Raw genomic sequence first — 20,187 nt, 5'->3', positions numbered from 1 at the left:
ATCAAAATATTCCATGCCTCGTAAATGGGTTTTAGTTTATTTGTCTCTTGGAAATTGTCTTTTTTGCCCTATGAAAGATGAGTCAATTTTAATCTTCATGTTTCAGAAGACATCCATAAAACTATTCTTCAAAAGAGTTAGTTCTGCCATTTTGGGGAGTCTCTAACATGTCTCTTGTGGAGAGACAGAGAAGCAAGTGGGATTTTCCGTGGTTTGAGGTCGTGCCTAAGCTGGGAGGAAGCAACGAGCTCCCCAGGCATTGCCACAGGACTCCCCCTTCCAGTAAAACAGAAAGGCTCCTATGTTTTTGTCTGCCATCTGACGCTATCAGTGTCGTTTTCTAACTGTCTTTTGTCCTACAGGAGTCTGCTGATGAAATGCCAGCTCCTTACTGTCCTTCAAATCCTCACTCTCTCTTCTCCTTCCTTCCACCTTCTCCCAGAGACCCATCCCAGAGTCCCCGTGTCACTCTTCATCCTTTTCTCAAACTGACAGTTCACTTTCACTCAAAATGCTCCATTTAAAGAGACTTATTAAATACAGTTGTCATAAATCCATAGATACAAGCCAATAAACCAGAGAAGTTTCCTCGTATATTTTAGATAATTCTTGGCAACTATCCATCACAACTCTTGGTAAATGCTCTCGTGTTTTATGATCCCAGTTGAAAACCTACACTAAGTGTGAAATGGCCCGGCTTCTACAACCTATAACATGTTATATGTTTTTCAAAATCAATAAGAAGTGTTTTCAACTTCATTCCCTTTTGCCTGGGAGTTATTAATGATCTGAAGTCTAGCCAGCTCCCATCCTTCTGCTTGACTCTTCAGGCAAGTTTTTTCCTCCCCGTGTCCCACTACAAGCACTTTTCTACTCTTTTAATTATTCCCAGATGGATCTCCTGCAATTTATATACTGGACTAACTGGAAAGCACCATAAAAGCATCTCCTGTGTAAAATACAGAGCAAGCGTAAGTTCTGTTGATACTGCCTGAAATTCTGTAGTTCATAAATTTAAGGATCACATTAGTCTTTAGAGTTACAAACATACTAGATAGTGAGGTTCAGTAAGTTATCCAGCCAAAGATCATTAAACTGCTGTCAGAGTCACTGCGCTCCAGATTTGCACCTTGCAAACATAGCCTCCAGTTTTACTTTGCCCGTAACTGCATAGCGAGCCACAGCTTGGCAGCGCCCGGCTTCCTAAGCATCTCCACCGCTTTTCTTCAAAGGGCTGCAAGTCTCGGTTGCCTTGTGCTTCCTCAGTCTTTGCACAGGCTGCAAACGTTTGTTGGCTAGTTTTTATTTACTCCAAGGGCACTGGTAAAGGTAATCAGAGTTGGTTGAAGAACTAAGGTTTTCCAGACCTTTCTAGAAACACTGTCCCTATCGCAGTTACATTTTGAGACCTGTCAGTCACATAGCTTTAATACATTCTGTATCTTCTGCTAAACTGAGTCGTCCTTGTTTCTGACTTAAACAGTGCATGACAACAATTGAAGTGTTTTACAGGAAGCAAAGCACGTTACTTAAATGCTCCCGATTTCTGAAAGCAAACCTTCCCAGAGAGGTTTTGTTTAGCAGGGTGTATTTTACACAACAGCACTCTTGCGTGGCACCAAGTTCACCTGTCCATCTTGTACCAGGTTTCATATTAGTTGTTCCATTAACTTCCCCAGAATACAACTACAATTTATCTTTCTAAAAATGCTGCTACAATGTTAAGTTTTGGGTCAAATCTCTTCGTCTTTTCCACAGTTTCAAACAGCCATTTGGGGAGGAAATCAGTATCCCAGAGAAGCTCATTCAGCAAGCTCTTTTAAACTCTCAGACACAAGTCATTTTAGCCTGTCAATATGCAAAGCAAGAAACTCCTGTTTAGTATCCTCCTTTGTTATGAGCAATATTGAAACACTTTCGATTTTATCTTGTGATTTCTATGCCACTAGACTTCTCTCAAATACAGTACACAAATATAAATGCTCAGCCTTTTAGCATTACTGCTTATTCTTCCGTTTTTACATTTAAGTGAACTAATAACATTCTATTAATTCATATTTTTAAAACCCTTTCAGCATAGGCTCTACCATTCATAGCTCTACCAATGGCCCTAGCATTTTTATTTTCTTTTCTTCAAGTTCTCCACCATCCATAGGCTGATCTGCATCAGTCGTTAGTTTTGCCTGCATGGGCAGCTTCCTTAACTGCAGCTACCTGCAGTAGCTTTCTGAGCACCTCGCAATGCTTTCTTAAAAAACCTCTCACTAGAATTAAGAAAAAACATGAGTGATGACTTCAAATTATGAATCAGCCGACTGATCCGATGCCAAGGAGGCCAAAATGTTTAACACCATCTTTGCATCAGCATTTGCCAAAAGCCAGCTGCGAGTAGGCTGCTGGTACAGCAACACCAGTGACAGGGATTATGTATCCTGTAGATTAGTGACAGAATTTGTAAGAGAAATACTTAAGCTAAATGCTCTCACCTTAACGTTTGTAATGGAATACTTAAAAATTGGCCTAAAGTAAACTCAGAACCTCAAATGGTTATCTTTGAGAGCTAGCAGGGAGTGTGTTGCTGTACCAGAGAACCAGAAAAGGCAAACTCGGTGGCTACCTCTGAAAAAAAGAGGGGGGGGGTTAAGAAAAAAAAAAAAGGAGGAGATGTCAAGATTTTCAGACTTAACTTAAATCCCTAGAAAAGTATATGGTAAATAAACTAATGTACTGTGGAAGGAAACAAAGAGAGTAACAGCAGTTGCTTTGGGTCTATCAACAACAAATCTTGCCCAACCAAATTAATTTTCATCTGGAACACAATTGCAGGCCTTCTAGATAGGAAGCAATGACTGTCATATCTCTCAAATTCATTAGTGCTGTCTGGCAAGCCACAGAATACATTGATGCATCCTTTTATTTTTGGCAGTAATCCACTGGAGATAGAGGATTTTGTGGGTATACGTTGGATGATATCATTAGAAAGGAAAGATGGTTTTTGTAAACCTGGAGAAGTGGGAAAAAAGTTAATTCAGTAAGAAAAATGCAAGTTACTAGGATACCTGGCTGCACAGATACAGTGCAGAAAACAAAAGGTGAGGCAAAAATTCTGCAAGAAATAATTTGGAGACTACAGGGTGGATCACAAACTGAACGTAATTTGGCATTTCCTACTCTGTAACAGCATGATAATCTTTGTACTCGGACATCCATGTGAGAGTCCAGCTTGTAAGTCATGTAGAAAAATTCTGCCACTCTGCTCAGCATCTAGGTCTCTGCCGTAAGGCTGAACCATGCCTTTCCTGAAATGCAGCACTCTGAAGTGGGTAAAGCTGGAGAAAGACTAGGAGACATCAACAAGAGTGGTCAGAGGTCTTCAGCATGACCAGGAAAGAAATGCAGGCCAATAACAAACTTTAAATATAGAAAAGCTTCTGCAAAAAAAAAGAGAAGGTAACCATCCAGTAATCAACTGTGCTGAGGAGGACAGAACTGAGACTTAAGCTATACAGGATTAGTTTTCAGTGAAAACTAACTTCATTAATAGGAAGGGTGAGCTGTGACTAGGCAATGACTTAGACGAACACTTCTGAGAGAAGATGTACAAATAGCTGATGAGGACAGACATACAGCTGAAAAATCACCTCTTGAGGTGCCTTTAGCCCTTTTTCCTCGCAGTTGGCATGAGAAGGCCCAGATTTAGCAGTGTGAAACTGGCAAAAAGTGTATAGGACACTGCTCACAAACTTGTGCAAATGGAATAGAGTTAAAACATAATCAACCATTGAACTATATTTTCCCCACTCCGTTAATTTTGTGATGAAAGCGGGATTACAGAGACAATATTTTTAAAGATGCAGCACCTCTTCCCTCCTCCCTGATGGTGGGTACCCATTTCCTGGGTTTGAAAATATTTCATTTACTATTTACAAATTATTATCCTGTTTCACAGCTTGCAACACATAGCTGTCGTATGCTAGTCTTCCACAGTAACTTGGTACTGTTTTTATTGCACTGTGCAGATCAGATACCAGGTTTTGCCAGACCCTTAAACACCACTGATGTGATGTATAATACAGCACTCACAAACTGGTACTACATTGTCCTGGTTTCGGCTGGGATAGAATTAATTTTCTTCCTAGTAGCTGGCATAGTGCTGTGTTTTAGGTTTAGTATGAGAATAAAGTTGATAATATACTGATGTTCAGTTGTTGCTAAGCAGTGCTTACAGTGATCAAGGACATTTCAGCTTCCCATGCTCTGCCAGAGGCACAAGAAGCTGGGAGGGGGCACAGCCAGGACAGCTGACCCCAACTGGCCAAAGGGCTATTCCAGACCATACGGGGTCTTCCCCAGGGGAGTTGGTCAGGGGCAAAGTGATCACTGCTCAGGATGGGCTGGGTATCAGTCAGCAGGAGGTGAGCAACTGCATTGTGCATCACTTGTTTTGTATAGTCTGTATATTCTCTTCCCATTATTATTATTATTGGTTTTATTCTTTTCTTCTGCTGTTTTATTACACTGTCTTTATCTCAACCCACAGGTTTCACTTTTTTCCGATCCTCTCCCCCATCCCACTGAGGGAGGAGGGGGAGTAAGTGAGTAGCTGTGTGGTGTTCAGCTGCCTGCCGGGTTAAACCACGACACACATCCCATTCCTTTTCTTTATAAAGCTGAGCAATACACATAAGTTTCAGTAAATCAATAGTAATTCTTCAACAAAAAGTGTTCATGCTGAGAACATGCTTGGTGAGTGGAGGAGTAACAACCGAAACAGCTGTGTAGCAAAAGGATTTGGGAAGAAACAGCTAGATAGTTTAGGTATGTCACTTTGTACACTTTCAAAAAGATTTTATGACATTCACATGCAGTAATAGAGATTGGTTTAGGCAAGTCAGGAAGTCTCCACCTATGCTCCTATGAAGTCAAGAATATTAAAATGGTTTACTTTTATCTTTAATCTCATTCCTGTTGATAAATCTCTTTAGATCCCATTTGCCGAAAACCAAAAATAATGTGACAATCTCAAATTTAATTAAAAAAGGTTTCTAAACCTCACAGTTTCAGAGGAAAACTTGCAAAGATAACACAAGCAAAGTCTCAGGAATCAGAAAATAAACAGTGGAGATAAAAAAAGCCCAAGAAGTAGAAAAAATAAGAAACAAGAAGCAGCCCTAATACACTGCAAGGCAATTGAATCAATTATGCCGAGTCTGGACACATACTTTGCCAATGCAGCTAGCAACAAGAGTTCACCTTCCTTTTTCTGTACACATGTAAATATAGTGAAGGAAGCCTTCTTCCCTTAACATTCTCCAAGTAGCAATTTATAAGGGAATTTCTTGGGCTATGCACCTATGGTATCTACAAATAACATAAATATTATTTAGCTTATTTTTACTATGGGAAAGGCACAATTGTAGGGAGACAGTTTGTTAAGAGAACAGTTTTCTGAAGCACTCAACTGGTGCTGGAACAGCAGGAGAAGAGCCATACTCTTTCACGCGTTTCTAAGCACGTTGAAATGGGTACTTGATGACTTCTAACTTCTGCTGGAGTGAGCTGAGTGGTGGAGGAGAGGCTGACGCACGGACAGGAGGATCTGTCAGTGTTCTGTGCGGCTGTGCCGAGTAATATGGTTACACATGTGTGGGAGAGGGCAAGCAGGCAAATTTCCAATTGATAGATACACAGGCACACTCAAACTTTCTAAAGCAATTCAGTGCTTCGCAAGAAGGGCAACAGAAGTGCATGGGCAGGACCTTTTGATTTTCCTCAGGTGGTACAACACAGTTGTTACAAAAACATTCATAAGCACTTAACCGCTGTTGCTGTGCAGAACTACCTTTTAGTAGAGGTGGGTAATGCTAGAAATAACTTCAGGGTTAGCTTATCTTATGCAGTTATGACAATCCATGAATTAACACAGTCAAAATTGCCTGGTTAGCTTTGTCAGGGCTGTGAGTCAGATGCCTGCCTACTTTACTGCTCACTCTTCCTTAGAATGCAATAATGAAAAACTGGTTTCCAAGGAAAGTTTCATGTGTCAATGGACTACCATAGAATCATTTGGTTTGAAAAGACCTTTAAGATCATTGAGTCCAACTGTACCTGTCGACCACTAAACCATGTCTCTAAGCACCTCGTCTACCTGTCTTTCAAATACCTCTAGGGATGGGGACTCGTGCACTTCCCTGAGTAGCCTGTTCCAGTGCCTGATAACCCTTTCGGTGAAGAAATTCTTCCTAATATCTAATCTAAACCTCCCCTGGCACAACTTGAGGCCATTTCCTCTTGTCCTATTGCTGTACTGTGTATGTATCCATACTTGGGCAGAATGTCAGTACCACTGAAGAGACCTTGCCTCCTGGTGAGAAAATATCAGCCTTTGAGACTTCACAACTGGTTTCAGAGTGCCTTCGTCACAAACCTCCCCTTTATCAAGTTCTAACTGTGACTAATCCCGTTACCAGCCACCGCAGCAGGTAGCAGCCAAGATGATACACATCTCTCTATATTACTCTGATGTGCCGTGTTCTGGTCTCCAGTCAGGCTTTCTATTATTTCTTTTCTTTTAATTTCAATATATTGGGGGGCTTTATATTATTACTGTCCCCGCAATAAATATTTCTATCCTCAAGTATAACAGATCTGAAATCTGGGAAGCAAGAAATTCCATAACATTTTGCCGGAAGAACGGCATTAAATCTTTGATGTAAATAACTGCAGCCCCAGACTCCACCTGGTCCTCCATGCACAAGGAGTGGAGCCAGCGGAGGGAGGAAGCTGCTACAGCTGGGCTGAGAGAGGCCAAGGGAAGAAAAGGCAGCAGTTGTGCTCCATTGAAATGCAGACTGCCTGCCAAGTTCTGCAACTGCACTGCACCAGGAAGGATTTTTCAATTAGTAAAAAAAAAAAAAAAAAAAAGGGGGGGGGGGGGGCAGGACAGTTGTTAGAAACAGGACAACTTCTCTATCTATTAATTGTCATTTTCCTAGAAGGACTGATTGTCCCTTAAGATATTATTATTTTTTTTAACATTCTTCTGGTCATAAGAAAAATTCTAAGGAGGAGTTTAACACAGCTGTCTCACAGAAGGTTCTCTCTTGTTTACAGTACATTTTTATACTGTCTTTTAAGCACTGAAACAGAAAGAAACAGGCATCCAAATACACATTACCACTGTTTGCAGAGGTGACGAAACATTAACTATTTCCTGTCATCTTTTACATTATGTTAATTTGCTTTCTCTTGCACCTCTGTCACGTGCATCTTCCCATCCAACATGCAGGAAAAATACATATTTAAACCGAGTTATTCATGTTTACGTGTGGTCCATATAGCTGACATGAAGATACAACAGGAAAAGTCTTCAAAGAAATTGCACCAGTTACTCTGCCTGAGGAACTGGCCCTCAAGTCTATGCAACATGTCTTACAGTCCTCATCTTTTAAAACAAGTACTCTTCATCACCCTATCACATTTTAAAATCTTCATTTAGAAGCTAAAAAACCCACAAAACCAAAAAACACCCCTGCCCCCCCAATCATTTAAGGTGATGCTCTATCACAATAATCCTTTGTTATTTTGACTCGTCTAATTTAGGATTATTTTCAAGTTTGTTTCCTTACACAACCACCCAGTTAGCATGGGAACAACAAGGGATTGCGGGCTTTAACCGCTTCTCGAATGAAAATAATAGGTCAGAGGATTCTTGCTGACCGCAGTGGGAATTAGATCAAACCTAAATACTACACTGCAGGAACACAAATTCCACCGGCCGGCAGCACTGCCAGTCTGTATGCTCCATCAGCAGACAGGCTTTTACACAAGATTTTTATTATCGTGAGAAATTCTGACAGAGCTTTTTATTATCAATACTATAAATACAGAGATTCCATCTAAAAGCACTGTCTTCCAATAGCACTACAGACTCAACTTTTCTGCATGTAAAGTATTAACATGAAGGCAGAAACTGGTTATGTGCCCACTTTATGTGGTTACACCATAAGAAAGCATTTTCTTCTTTATTTATTTGCATAGGTCTCATTCGCCAGTTCCTGGAAGAGAAAGGCTGAATGCATGCAGATACTTGGTTGCTGTAGATCAGGTGCCTGATTTAAAGTCAGCAACAATCTCAATCAATTTACACTAGCTGAGGGTTTCCTGCCCTGCAAAAATTCTATATAAATACTCATAGCTCAGTAAGACTGCAGTACAAAGATGCATCTCTTCCCCCATACCTTTCTGAGCAAATACCATGTTCTTCACTACTTTATAGTATTATCATATGTAATCCAAGAAATCAAAGAAAATCCCACAAGTATGCTCCAAACCAGTCATTTTATTTTTGCCTTGTGTTTTATTTCAGGTTTCACCTGTGTTCATTAGACATACCAACCCCACCTCACTCATAGTTACGCAAACTCCCCCCATGCTATGATGAGTACATGCTGTGATAGCATAGAGAGGTGTGTTGAACCAGAGAGGCTGCCTGCCATGGAAATCCTGATCTTTCTTCTTTTTCAAAATTCAGAAGTCTAAAGCATTATTAGCACTGAGTTATACAAAGATACTCCATGCAGAGAAGTATCATGGCTGGTAACATGTATACTTTACCCCAAGGCTAGGGGTATTTCAACGGAAGGTTGCAGAAAAGATGTTTAAATCGAATACTTCTCTGGATTGAGGCCTATACATGTATAGGAGTTCCTCAGCTACTCACATCTTTGCATTTTGCATACACTGTACATGCAGATTCTTAGAAAGAGAGGCCTCTCACCTTTGAGAAATATTTAAATTAATAACAATTGTTATTAATATTGACTAACTCCAAAAGTACCAATAAGAGTTCTTACAACTGCGCAGATGCTGTAAAACGTTTTTGTTTTTTTTTAAACCATGTGAACACATGGCAAAGAATAAGTCTGCACTCTTCCAAAATTAGGGAGTGCACACACATCCCCAACAAAAACCCAGCTCCTAGTGTTCTTGGTCACGAATCCTTTCTCCAGGGACAAACCAGGGTTTTATTCACTTTATCCTCAAACCTCAATGCATGGAGAAGATTAAAGATTATGGAAAAGTTTAGTCTATAATATAACCATATTGGTCAAAGGAACACCCTTTAAGGGCACTTGCCCACACAGCAGATCAAAAGAACCAATAAATCTAAGGGGTTCTTTTTATTATTATTATTTTAAATGTTAGATAATGTGTTTACAACATTTAGTTATTCATCAACAGTTAAAGAGACGGACTATCAGGCAGCAAAGCGAGAAGTCTGGTGCGAGGCTGTCGGAAGAATAGGTTAGATAGTTCTGATGTGGAAAAACTGATGTGATTATGGCTAGATAAGAGTATATGGCTGCAGTTAATCATTTGCTGTACGCCACCACACGAGACTGTTTCTTTCATATAGAGGTGTCTGTCACCAGTAAGAAAGGAAACCTCTTTCCTGCTTTGGAAGTACATACTGTCACGCACAGCAGAAACAAGAAAACTAGGAATACACATGTGTAAAACTGCAAGGAATAAAGAAGGCCAGAGCTTTGCTCATCCAAACACTACACACATTTCTTAGCAAAACGGGTCCTTCCATAGAGCCCTTTGCACTGGTAGCAAGACAAAACAGCACGCTTTCTTCACAGTACTTTTAAGATGAAAGAGCTGCCATCAGGCTACATGCTTTACAGAAGGCCTCACGTCTTTATCCAGCGTGGTGGTTTTGCTGCTCTCTAAGGAGCACGTGTGTGCTCCATCGGCAGAGCCCCATGGGCAAGGAGTCACTGTCAGGGTGGTGAAGCTGTGGCGGGTCAGCCACAGAGGAGAGTTGCCCCTGACCAAGATACCAGCAGCAGCTAAGCCCTTTGCATTCCTGTGATGTGGTCTGTATTTACTTTTGGCCAGATCATTAGCCAAAGACATGAGGAGATAATACCTTCTTTATCCCTTTATGAGCAGAGCAAGTAAGGAGCAATATTAGGGCCATTTGGGGTAAAGAAGATTATATTTTGGGTAGACTTATTCCTCGTTTTCACAGGAAGATTCAGGGTCATCTGCAACTAGAAGCTTGAGTACGTGTCAGCATCAGTATATATAGCTGCGCTAGTTAAGTCAGGTTCATAGGCAACTATTTCATGTTATAACAGCGGGGGGGGGGAGAGATTGTCTCAAATTTAGAAAGGTCAGCTCACTTAGCAACGTAAGGCTCATGCTCCTTCTTAAGTACCTGAGTAAATCCTGTAACGACTCCTGCTTGAACACAAGTGTGCACTTCAGTGCTTACACTTGGCTGGATCCTTAATTTCCAACTCATTATATAAAGATTTTGGACATTTCTTAAGCAAAGGGAAGTTGTAAGAAATCACCTGCTTGCTTTTTAATTATTCAGAAGAGCAAGTGTCATTTCCCATTCTCTTATCCCTCTTGTTTTAAAACAAAGTCTCACACTGATACATGTCATTCATTTAAAAGGAAACACTTTTAGGCAAAGAGAAAACAATACTTGTTTTAAAGACCAAGCAAGACAAAATGGCCTATTCAGCTCTCCTTCAAACAGGACCTAACTTAGAGCTGTGGGTGTGGTAGGTACCTACAGTATTTAACCATGTAAGTAACCACACTGGGATTTTTAGATCTTGTATTCTTTGTCAGGTAATGCATGCAGATGAAACTACCAGTGCTCTAAATGTTTCATGACCACATGACGAATCCTTTCACAGGCCAAGTTTCCCTTTCTGTCAAAAATGCACAGAAGACTCACCTGGAGCAAGTCTTCACTCCCTCTAGAATGTCAGTCTTAATTCAAAGCTTTCCTTGTATACTACTGGGTGAAAGGGTGTATTTGCTAGGAGGCGGGACATAAAGATAGCTACATTTAACAAGAGCATTTCAAATTTTAAGAAGTGTATATACCCTGAGCACTTTTAAGATGAACATGGAAGCTAGTTGGTAGGAAGAACCACTGGGAAGGATTAGGAGATAGATTATTATTTTTAAAGGAAACCAATTTAAAAAAAAAAAGTCACTTCACTAAAAGGTAAGGAATGTGGGAGTTCATTATTTTCAAAAACCTTTTCCTGAAAAACACATCATACTGACAGTCTGCTGTGGAATCCCCCAAAGCCTCTGGGGCTTTGGATTTGCAGCGAGTGGGTGGATTGCTGCAAGTTGCAGAATCAAGAATTAACTATCAAACTGTGGACATACCCAGACCGTGTAATCACACCATCGTTTAATCTATCATTTATCCCTATGGGTCTGGGGGAACTACAGGCCTGTCAGTCTGACCTTGGTCTCAGTGAAGGTCATTGAGCAGATCGTCTCGAGTGCAATCACACAGCACGTGCAGGACAACCAGAAGGTCAGACCTAGTCAACATGGGTTTATGAAAGGCAGGTCCTGCTTGACTAACCTGATCTCCTATGACAAGGTCTATGTGACCCGCTTAGTGGATGAGGGAAATCCTTTGATGCCGTTTTCCACAGCATTCTGCTGAAGAAACTGGCTGCTCGTGGCCTGGACGGGCTTACTCTTTGCTGGGTAAAAAACTGGTTGGATGGCCAGGCCCAAAGAGTTGTGGTGAATGGAGTTAAATCCAGTTGGCAGCCGGTCACAAGTCGTGTTCCCCAGGGCTCGGTATTGGGGGCAAATCTGTTTTAACATCTTTATCAATGACCTGGACAAAGGGATTGAGTGTTCCCTCAGTAAGTTTGGAGATGACACTAAGCTGGGTGGAAGTGTCGATCTGCTTGATGGTAGGAAGGCTCTACAGAGGGACCTGGACAGGCTGGATCGATGGGGTGGAGCCAATTGGGGTTGTAGCGAGGTGGGGGTTGGCCTCTTCTGCCAAGTAACAAGTGACAGGATGAGAGGAAATGGCTTCAAACTGCTCCAAGGGAGGTTTAGGTTAGACACTAGGAGAAATCTCTTCACCAAAAGGGTTATCAGGCACTGGGACAGGCTAGCCAGGGAAGTGGCCAAGTCCCCATCCTTGGAGGTATTTAAAAGACAGGTAAATGAGGTGCTTAGGGACATGGTTTAGTGGTGAATTGGTATGGTTGGGCTTAATGATCTTAAAGGTCTTTTCCAACTAAATGATTCCACAATTCTTTGACCCTTACCCTTTCCTGTACCTTTCCCTCTCCACCCTTCATTAGCATGTCACCAGTGTCAGGCTGTGGCCTCTTCAAGGATGGATCATATCTTTCCACATATTTTTTTTCTTGCAAGATGCACAAAGCACTTCCTAGAGACATGAAGAGAGCTCCCAGGGAGCTCAGCTATGTGGGATGCAGTCATTATTCAGCAGCCTCACATGCTTCAGCATTTACTAAACATGTGCCATAAAACCAAATGGACAAGCTGCTGTATTAACATTGTTTTCCAGATGTGTATTTTGCATGAGTTGACCCTACAATTTCCAGATGTATAGCCTCAGCTTTGCTCTGCCCTAGACTGGATCTTCTATATAATCCATTACTTTAACATTGCAAAGGACAGAATTGGTACTGTAAGTTGCATTGAGTTCCTTGTGTGCATAGCATTTAACAGTAATTATTATAGAACAAAGTTTCTGGGTTTTTTTGGTTGTTTTTTTTTTTTTTTTTTTTTTACAGTTATCCCCTAATATTAGTAATTATTTATTTTTTTTTTTTTACAACTATGCCAGCAATTCCTTACAAGCTGCCTTTTTCTTTTTTGAACACACTTATAAAACTGATCTGGTAAACTGATTCTCTCAGGAAAGTCACTGGTAATTTTGGAAAAAGAAACTGAATGCCTAAGAACTTTGAGTTAAACAACATAAAAAAAAAAAAGCCTCCACCCTCCTATATCTCCTCAAGAAGAGTTTTTGTAACACTTTCTAGCACTTCAGGAGAGCTGCATAGCCATCACGGGAAGGTTCCAGCATGTGACTGGAGGCCCAGAGGGGCTCAAACTGGTGTGGACCAGAAGCCCTTCGTTCTGGCCTCTCACCCCACTTACAAGAGTTGTCCAAAGCATTAAGCCCTTGCTGCAGGAAAAAATTCTGCAGCTTCAGGAGACCAAATGCAACTGGTCATCACAAGCGAAAAGTATTTATTCCATCTGGCTTCTCACACCCATTCCTGTCTCATATTATGCCAGGTCTGATGCTCATCAGACTGTTCTTATCAGCCGCTTTAATTCATTAACCCAGGAGGAAACTAACCCAGAAAAAAATCCACCCAAAACCCAAACCGAATACCCAAGTACATTATTTTGTGCTGATATTAAAACTGAATCATCTCAGAAGGTCCAAGCAGCACACAGCTGATGCAAAGGAGTGAGACAGACCTCTTCCCCTTTGTGGTGAAAAACTGATGCATCTGCTGCTTCCCCCCGTCCACCTGCCTACCTGAGTAAGGGTACTCAAGGACTCTAGCTTGATTACTCCTGGGGCAGAAAGTTATTTTGGGATCAAGACTAAAAACAAACAACTGGCTAGTATTCCAGCTGTGCGACAAGAGCAATACCAGAAGTTCCTGATGTTTGAAAGCATGCATCTGCAGCTGCCTCCTTCACAGGAGGAGAAACACACACAGCCTTCTCTACAGTGGAACGCTGAAAAAAAAAAATCACCACTTCTCTTAATTTTCTTAAGATCTTGGCTTTTGAGCTCCCTGGGACACCTCAGGAAACGTGGGTTTCCTCATCCAAACCAGCCAATCTTGTAAATTGGTACTGTAGAAACCAGCAGCGGGTGTGGTTAGCTCTCAAAACCACTGGAGAAATAAACTGCAGAGACTCTCTAGCAACAGGATCAGTGTTAGGGCACAGGAGTAGCCACGGGCACCGCGTCGAATTCCCTCATCTCCGAGGGGAAAACTATACCATCCCTGACCTCAATCTAAATTACCTTACATAAGCTACGCGCCAGTCCCATACTAGCTGGCTGCTTTTCCACCAGTTGTCTGGAATTTCTGGCACGTGGGGTCACCAGCTTCACGCTCCGCCTGGTGCCTCTCCCAAAAGGGACAGAGGAGCAAGAGCTGCCCCTTTGCCTTGCCAGGCAGCTCCAGAGTTGCAACACCTATTCAAGCACACTTTGAGCGATGGGAACAGTGTGAGAGAAACAGCTGCATCAAAGGGCACAGCACTGTCTTATCAGACATACTGGCACAGAAAAGGTATTTTCTTTCACATAAACCCTGGAACTGCGAAGGTAAAAGGTTGACAATAAGCTTTTGAAAATGAAAGTGTGATAAAAAAAAAAAAAAAGTGATCTTACCACAGGAAATCTGCATCTTTTTAAGATACAATAAATGTTTGTAGAGTTTCCTAATGTAATCATCTGCTAACAAAGGCTGGTATAGATGGGCTGCCTCTAAGGCTCCAAAAGGCTTGAGAAAGCTTGCGGGATAATTACTCATACCGCAGTGCACTGGACCAGCTGACAAGCAGTGATGCAGCACATGGTGTCTTTCACAATTACCTGCAAGTTTGTTGGCCATCTTCATTGTTTTATGTTGCATTCTTTCCTGGTCATAAAGCATTTTCTACCTTGGACACTCTCCTTATAAAATAGATTCCCACAAAAAGCAAATATCTCTATGTCCTCTGCACAGAAGAAAAGTGGCTGAATGAGTGAAGTGAGAGCAGAGTAGGCGAAAAACTTAAGGTACTCTATCATAGCAAGTCAAGTGTAAAAGTTTACCTAAACCACAATAAACAAGTTCACTTTTAGCCATTTACTGTATGCTATTTAACAGCTAAATTCACTTTAGCCCCCCTTTAACACTGCAGCGATCACATACTTTGCTTTAAACACTGGTGTCACATACCTGAGATTAGGGACTAGACTGCTGAAATCGGAGATCACAGAGCAGTTTGTCAATAGTTGCATAATTATTCCAGCTTAATAGGAACACTAAGACTTCATCGAGTTGAATGTGAGCAGAAGAAAAAAACAAAATAACAAGACTCCTGTAAGAGTACGTATAGATGTTATGAACTTTGAGCCAGTGTAAATCAATGCAGATTGAGACCTTTAATGGACACGTGGGCCCAGCAATACTAAGGATCTGTCTTTAACAAACCTAATGGGTTCAGATAAGCTAGAGAGCGTTTGAACAAGAAGTGCTGCTTCAGGACCCTGTCTGCTTCAACTTTTCTTTTTATTTTTTGGTTGAATGCTCTCTTTAGGATCAAAGGCAACCTCATGACGGGCTTCCAAGAAGAGGTTGAAGTTAAGGAAGACCAAATTTCCCTCAGCACTTTTTTAATTATATTGAAAGCAGGCTTGAATGGTATCTTAATAATCGTTCACAGATTACACGATGAACAGAAGAGAACCAAAAAGGGTTAGAAATAAGGACAAAGTTAAATGAAATAAAATCTAGAAAAACATCAGCTATACATGGGGTCTGGAAGGAAAAATAATAAGACAAATGTTCACTAAAACACAGTAACATGGAAGCACAAAATTCAGAGCTAGGCCCATTTCATCCCCACCGCAAAGCTGCCTCATTTAAATTAAATTCCAGCAAGAACCAATTTGGCCCTTGCAGCGAGAGCAGGCAATGTGACATGCAACCAATGTTGCAGCCAACAAGTTTAGTCTTTAGAAGGCTTGAATCTGAAAGAGCAAAATTTCTTTGCAAGGCCAGTGACAATCCAGCAGGATTTTCATCTGAACTTCAGAAAGATGTAAACAACTGCGAGGGATTTTGTAGAAGAGCTTCAAAACAATTATGTGGTTGGAGGAACTGACTAAGGCTTCTTCACAAGAGCTAAACATATCTAGTCCAGCTGAGCAGTCTCCAGCAGCAGTGGGAGACGGAACAGGGAATTTTTGAGAGAGTCTTCGGTATGGTTTTGGGCTTTAGGTGAAGGTACTTACAGAAATACAAAGCAAAGGAGTGTCGCGGGGTAAGATTAAACACTAGAAAGTGAGCTGGTAGGGAAAAGTGCACCCCATAGAAAAGCGATTCTGGTGTGAAAAAAGTAGCCAAGGAAAGCAGCTGCATATCAATCCCGATTAGCAGGTACTACTATCCAAATCTGAGGGGGATTATTTATTGCAATCATACAGAGTCCCAAGGAGCAGCACACTTAATGAGCTGAGATAACAGAAAATAAGATTCTTTGGCCCTGAAGACTTCTTGGTGTTTACCAAATTCAAAGTCTAAACAACGTCCCTTCCTAGGTCCTTGAATTAGCAACACTGATTATTTCAAACATCTAAATGCTTCACTAAAATTCTGACTCACTGTTTTATACAGAAATCTCTTCCTCATAGGGGAAAAAAAAAAGGTTGTTATGACTGATAAGGGAAAACCAAGTTTTGCATGCATTAATATAGTGGCAAATTTATTTCATCTAGGCTGTTTTCAGTATGTAGAAGTCATTGGAATACAGCTGTCATCACAGCGTATTGATCGCATCGTCAGAATCTGAGGCTTTTTAGTTTCACAGAAAGAGCAGACAAATGCAAGGGGAGAAGAGAGCCTGTAATTCTGCTTTTTGTTATCCCCATATCTCTAATACTGACTGATGCAAATGTCTGCTTTCAACTGGTTTTGCATTTAATTACATTAGCAATACATGGGGGCACATTACAGGATTGGTGTCTCACAGGGGAGTTGTGTATTGGCAGGAACAGCAGACTACAGCGACCTAGTATTTTCCAATTCTTAGACCTATGTCTCACTGAAAACTGGGAATCTTTCCTGCATCTTATTCCAGCTTCAATAAGGCCTAATTGTGGTCTAGTCTAAAGCTTGGCATCCGTCAACTTTATGGCACACAGATACATAAATGCAGTAACATTTGTTTTCTACATATTATATCCTTCCATTCACATTTGCAAGAACCATTTGATATCAAATCTTCCTCCAGTTCCTCCCCCCACCTTATCTTCACACAGACTTCACATTCTTGTCTATTTTTCCTTATAGCTCAATTTTTCTCCCCTTTGGGAGCAATAACCGAGGCACAGAAACTTTCCAGTTACATTTGTTTTTCCCTCAGAAATTAAAATGATAGACATTGGTAGGGGAAACGGACCGCACAGTAGCAATTACACTTATGTTGAGTACATCATTTGGTCTGTATATTTTGGTTGCCTTTTGAAGGTCCTTTTATTTTAGCCTCAGGCCTACTTGGCTGCAGTAGGTCACTTGTTTCCGACAGCAATAAAAATAAAAATAAAAAAGAAACAGCTCTGAAAGCAGCATTCTTTTTTTTTTTTTTTTTTCTTCCCCCCGAGGATGTTGTTTTCTAGCCTGTCTCAGCTTCCGGTTCCCATGAACCAGCCTGGCGCTGTTGTGTTTGGATTCAATGCACCATAGGAAAATGTTAAAAGGCTTGCTTTCTTTTAAAGAAAAAGCAAGACAGATTTTAATAGAAGCCACTTTGGTTTCCACGCTTTTAAAAAAAAATATCTAATTTTTCAATCTTTTTCTCTACTGTCCTCTTTGTATTTATTTCAGAAAATGCCTTTCAGCTTTCCTGAGATTTTGACTGTTACAAAAGGGCCAGGGCTTGGCTTTTTGCAGCAACTCACTTTCCCTATGGATGGTGCTGCTCTGCCAGGAGAGGCTCTTGAGGATTTTGCCCATTGCAACCAGTGTCTCAGGAAAGCATATTCTGTTACCCCTCAAAATGCCAGCCCCTGTGATCCTACCATGCCTTCGCCAGCTAGCTAAGAGGGAGAGTGGGGCCAGTGCCTCAAGACCATTTGCATCCCTCTTCAGATCCAACCCATCCCCATACCAGACAAGAGCATGACTGGTAACAAAAGCCCAAAGAAACAGGCACCTTGCTCTGTGGAGGCCACAGCTTGTGTAGAACACACGCAGATATATGTAGCTACACTCTGGTCTTCAGTAATTACTGCGGGACTTGGAGTCAACAGGTCTTCTTTCTTTTTTTTTTTTTTTTTATAGCCGAGATTCATAAGCTAAAATAGTTGATGCTGCTTTCATTAGAGGTTGGAGTGCATGATCCGCCAAAGCACCTTCCAACCTGAATCGTCCTATGACCCTAAAATGGAATTAAACTCTCAGTCTACCCCTCCACTTTAAATAGCTTGTGGACTTGACTGATTTCAATCCAGCTTGGCAAAGGGGCATTAAAAGATAATTATGGTCCTGGAAGGTTTTGGGTTTTTTTTTTTACTTTTTTTTTTTTTTTTTTAATTTGGGGGGGAATATTGGTTCGTTCTTTTGGTTTGGGTTGTTTTTCGGTTTGTTTGTTTGTTTGTTTTTAAAGTCATGGCAGGATAAAGAAGAAAGATGAAAAGTAAGTTCCCCCCCTCCTGGGAAAAGCAGACAGATTTCACATTTCGCACGCTATTTAGCAACAGCATGTATATCAACCAGCCTATTTCCTTCAGCTGTTTATGACTCTGACTCAGAGAAGTCAGAGACACCAATTTGCATGCAACTGCCCCATCTTCTCCTTCTCAAGACACTAGCCATTCTCCAGGGGTGCTCAAGCAGACATTGTGCAGAAAGAATGGTCACCCACAGCTGAAGCTCCAAGCTCAGGGTCTCTCTGGCGCACCCCAAGATACACCCCATACTCCTAAGGAACCACAAAAAAACCCAAATCAGAAGTGGCTTAGACAAAACCTGGGGGAGCTACCACATACTTTTGTGTCATTGGCACAGATAAGTTGCATTTTTCACCGCAGTTTCATGCCAGAGATGGCCATTACATGCTCTGGCAATTTTCTTCTTGAAAACAGCCACACGTTCTTCAGACTTCACAGAAACTTGGAGGTGCTCTCATGCCCCAGAAGGTTTTCAAGCCTGAGGAGAGGTATGAGGCAGATTTGAAAGCAAGATTGGGCCCTCAGTCAGCAAAACATCCAGGTTTCCAAGGACACTATCTCACCTTGGGCTGGCTTATGGGGACAGTTGGAGAACCCCCCCCCCCCCCCCCGCAGGAGCTGCCCTCGGGGCGACAGGTGAGGAGCTCCAGCTACTGCCTGATGGAGAAGGGGGCCTGGCCAGGGCTCTGCTTGGTGTCGGTGTCGGCATCAGCAAGGCGCTGCCGGCTGCCTGCAGGTAAGCGGATCAGAGGTAGCGGGATCCCTCGCCACACACCAACGTGCGCTCCCACACAGGAGCCACAGGTCCTGGTTTGTACCTCTCTGGTTCCCTCCTCCTTCCCCCAATGGTGGCGGTAAAATGCAGCTGAGATTGAAAGGTTTAAGGGTTTATTTATGACACAGGCAAACCCAAAACATTAAACAAAGGTCCTCCCTCCTCTGACAGGCTGCATATTTAAGAGACTCACAGCAGCCAGGAGACGGGCTATTTCTGTAAATCTCCATATCCTGATCCCTTGCTGCGGTGAGCATGTATGCATGGGGTGCTGTCCTGCCTCACACTCACAAGGCAGTACCCCAGCTTTTTTTCACAGCTCCTCAACCTCACATTCCAACCACCAGACTGGCACATTTGGGGAGGCAGGGAAGGCCAGGGGGTGCAGGGGAACAGGACCGCAGTGGTGCGTGCCTGCCTGGAGCAGGTGGAGTTCAGTGCCATCGTGCAGGTTGGGGCTGGGCAAGGAATAAGGGCAGGAGTTATTCTCCATGTCCCATCATTCATGGCAGGGCTATGCCTGTTCCTGAGAGAAATCCCATTTGTGTGCATCCTGGGATTTTGGCTCCCTCGGTCGTGCCTGTTTTCTTCTGGTTCAATTTATGCATTCCCGGGGGAAGAAAAAAAAAAAAAAGAAAAAAAAAAAAAAGAGGAGGAAGAAAACAAAACAAAAAAAAAAAAGGAGGAAAAGAAAAAAATCATCAGAGTAGTGGTGGTACTGAGAAAAATCTAAAAGGCCAAACTGACAACCTTGTTGCATAGAGTAGTAATTCATCGATCCCACACCAACCACACATTGCACAAGCGCGTACTTCTGTGTGCAACGGAGGGCAGTACTGCTGGGCTGGTACTATTCTGGAGAATTCCTGTAACACCTTGGAAACGTTCAGAGCTGGGGAGCCCAACCAGGAGGTGCTTGTTTTGCCACACAGCAAGCCTCCTACGACAGGCCAGCAAGATGCTTGGAAAGCCTGCATACCCTGCCCCGTTTTCTCTGCACGTGCAATTTTTTGAGATGCTCTGCTGCTGGTCGGTGAGGAGCCCTGCCCTGGGACCCTACATACACAGACTGGGGGCCCTGCAGCGCCTCCAGTTCTCCTCAGCTCAGGCGCTG

The sequence above is a fragment of the Egretta garzetta genome, unplaced genomic scaffold (assembly GCF_000687185.1).
Source record: "Egretta garzetta isolate BGI_Z169 unplaced genomic scaffold, ASM68718v1 scaffold123, whole genome shotgun sequence".
In the NCBI taxonomy this organism is placed as follows: Eukaryota; Metazoa; Chordata; class Aves; order Pelecaniformes; family Ardeidae; genus Egretta; species Egretta garzetta.
Note: the sequence above shows the minus strand (reverse complement) of the source record.